The sequence below is a fragment of the Schistocerca cancellata genome, chromosome 3 (genome assembly GCF_023864275.1).
Source record: "Schistocerca cancellata isolate TAMUIC-IGC-003103 chromosome 3, iqSchCanc2.1, whole genome shotgun sequence".
In the NCBI taxonomy this organism is placed as follows: Eukaryota; Metazoa; Arthropoda; class Insecta; order Orthoptera; family Acrididae; genus Schistocerca; species Schistocerca cancellata.
This window is the reverse complement of record NC_064628.1, coordinates 371,484,620-371,488,058: the sequence shown is the minus strand read 5'-3', so window position 1 is coordinate 371,488,058 and position 3,439 is coordinate 371,484,620.

Below are 3,439 nucleotides of genomic sequence, written 5' to 3'. Positions count from 1 at the left end.
AGATGGCCCCAAAATTACAAAAAAATTCACCCTTAATACCAAACAACTGCTGGTAGATGTGTGACCCTCACAGAGGGTTGCAAATGCATGACCTTGCACAACTCTCTACTTGAAAACAAGGAAAATCACTGCATGGAGAGGAGGAATCAACTATGTTTACAACGTGATGGACTAGAACGTCGCATGTTATATGCAAAATCTCGAGAACACTCCAGAAACCTCTCAGTCTTGGCATACAAAACACACTTTCAGAAAAGTTGGTACTGCGATGGAGCAGTATCCCACCGATTGTTCGGCTCCTTCTCATCAAGCAAGGTGGTGGGGTGACTCAATTCGATTGGGTGCACTAAATTTTAGACCGAAAGCGTCGGACTTTTCCACGCTGGTTGGGTAGCTTCCCTTGGCATCGTGCTTTGATTTCGAAATTAGATCAGCCAAAATTTAACCGTCAGTTACTCTCTGGGGCAGGCAGTGGTGATACGACACCTTCTGATCAGCTCTAGAAGTGGCGTTGGCTCTGCCGACAAAATCATAAAACAGGATGTAGCGCTACGTCCGCGAAAACTGCCCAGCTCCCAGGGGACCTCCAACCTTCCTAACGAGATTCACTGACTGGCTCCGGTAGACAAAGACGACCCAGAGACCACAACGGGACAATAGCTTCTGAGTGACAAAAAAGCCTTTATGCTGGCATATGTGCCCAGTACACTCCAAACAACATTAACCGCGAAGTCGTGTCAACAATGAATCAACAGCGTGCGACGGTAATATCACAGCATAAGTCTGTTCCCTGCCTATTCTTCTTCATTGTCAGAGTTGGCCCTGTTCTCTTGTTCTCTGTAACACTGATAGCCTCGATCCGCTAGTGTGGTGTGTGTGCCTACACGAATACACGTGTGGGCTCTACCGGTGGCCAGTGGCTGGGCTGGGGCGGAAAGTTCCGGCGCTACGCCACTGTGTGTGGGCGGCCTGGCCACTCTGTGGTCTCCAGCAGCTGGGGCTGCGCTCCGGCTAATCAGCGTCCAGACTGCCTGGCCGAGGCTGCCCGCAAGACGCCGACGGCGCCGGCGCCGCGGCCGCTACCCATTGTCTCGGGACAAAGCCGACTGCTAACGACGCGTCCAGCCACCGGCCGACATGCCCGTCGAATGTTAACCGCCTTCCAATTATGGCCGCCATTGTCGGCCGTCTTCTTTCAATTCCGACCGAGCCGGAGCCTGAAATCCTCGGCCAGATGCACCCACTCCCCACTCCCCGTAAATTACCGCTCCTGCTCCCGTTTCTGAATTTACGAGCAATTAAAGTAAATTTGATCTCTGTACCGCGAGCGCTTTTGAAATCTTCGAACAGAACTGCTTCTCTTTTTGATTAATAAATAAATTCAGCCTGATTATAAAAAAAGAACGCACCCAGTGTGTACAATGAGATGTCAGTGTAACATCATACGTGTCGACACGTAGGTATGTCAATGATTAGCATTAAAATTCTCTGTTAGAAATAGAGCGACCATCGGAGTCCATTAGAGTTGTACGCATTTAGTGCTGTAATCAGTCCTGACAGGGCCAGTAAGGGGTGTGAACAGTATGACATATACAGTGGTTACTTTGAATGACATGAAGATAACGCGTACTTGTTGGAGACAGTATTATCAGCACCAAAAAGAGCTCAAAGCGTCTTCATATCGGTTTCCAATTGGACAGCTGGATGAATCTTGCAATACCTGTTGTTGTTGTTGTTCCTGTGGTCTTCAGTCCAGAGACTGGTTTGATACAATTCTCCATGCTACTCTATCGTGTGCAAGCTTCTTCATCTCCCAGTACCTCCTGCAGCCTACATCCTTCTGAATCTGTTTAGTGTATTCATCTCTTAGCCTCCCTCTACGGTTTTTAGCCTCAACGCTGCTCTCCAATACTAAACTGGTGATCCCTTGATGCCTCAGCATATGCCCTACCAGCCGATCCCTTCTTCTACTCAAGTTGTGCCACAAAGTTCTCTTCTCTCTAATTCTATTCAATACCTCCTCATTAGTTATGCGATCTATCCATTTAATCTTCAGCATTCTTCTGTAGCACCACATTTCGAAAGCTTCTATTCTCTTCTTGTCTAAACTATTTATCGTCCACGTTTCACTTCCTTACGTGGCTACACTCCATACGAACACTTTCAGAAGTGACTTCCTGACACTTCAATCTATACTCGATGTTAACAAATTTCTCTTCTTCAGAAACGCTTTCCTTGACATTGCCAGTCTACATTTTATATCCTCTCTACTTCGACCATCATCAGTTATTTTGCTCCCCAAATAGCAAAACTCCTTTACTACTTCAAGTGTCACATTTCCTAATCCAATTCCGGCAGCATCACCCGATTTAATTCTACTACATTCCATTATAGTCGTTTTGCTTTTGTTGATGTTCATCTTATATCCTACTTTCAAGACACTGTCCATTCCGTTCAACTGCTCTTCCAGGTCCTTTGCTGTCTCTGACAGAATTACAATGTCGTCGGCGAACCTCAAAGTTTTTATTTCTTCTCCATGGATTTTAATTCCTACTATGAATTTTTCTTTTGTTTCCTTTACTACTTGCTGAATATACAGGTTGATCAACATCGCGGATAGGCTTCAACACTGTCTCATTCCCCTCCCAACCACTGGTTGCCTTTCATGCCCCTCGACTCTCATAACTGCCATCTGTACAAATTGTAAATAGCCTTTCGCTCCCTGTATTTTACCCCTGCCACCTTTAGAATTTGAAAGAGAGTATTCCAGTCAACATTGTCAAAAGCTTTCTCTAAGTCTACAAATGCTAGAAACGTAGGTTTTCCTTCCCTTCACATGGTTCTGAGCACTATGGGACTTAACTTCTGAGGTCATCAGTCCCCTAGAACTTAAAACTACTTAAACCTAACTAACCTAAGGACATCACATACATCCATGCCCGACGCAGGATTCGAACCTGCGACCGTAGCGGTCACGCAGTTCCAAACTGAAGCGCTTAGAACCGCACGGCCACACCGGCCCGCCTGCCTTCCCTTAATCTTTCTTCTAACAAGGGAACCTCCCCATCACACCCCCTCCTCAGATTTAGTTATAAGTTGACACCATTTAGAATTTGAAAGAGAGATTCCAGTCAACATTGAAAACAGCTTTCTCTAAGTCTACAAATGCTAGAAACGTAGGTTTGCTTTCCTTAATCTATTTTTTAAGGTAAGTCTTAGGGTCAGTATTGCCTCACGTGTTCCAATATTTCTACGGAATCCAAACTGATCTTCCCCGAGGTCGGTTTCTACCAGTTTTTCTATTCGTCTGTAAAGAACTCGTGTTAGTATTTCGCAGCTGTGACTTATTAAACTGATAGTTCGGTAATTTTCACATCTGTCAACACCTGCTTTGGTTCAAATGGCTCTGAGCACTATGGGACTTAACATCTGTGGTCAT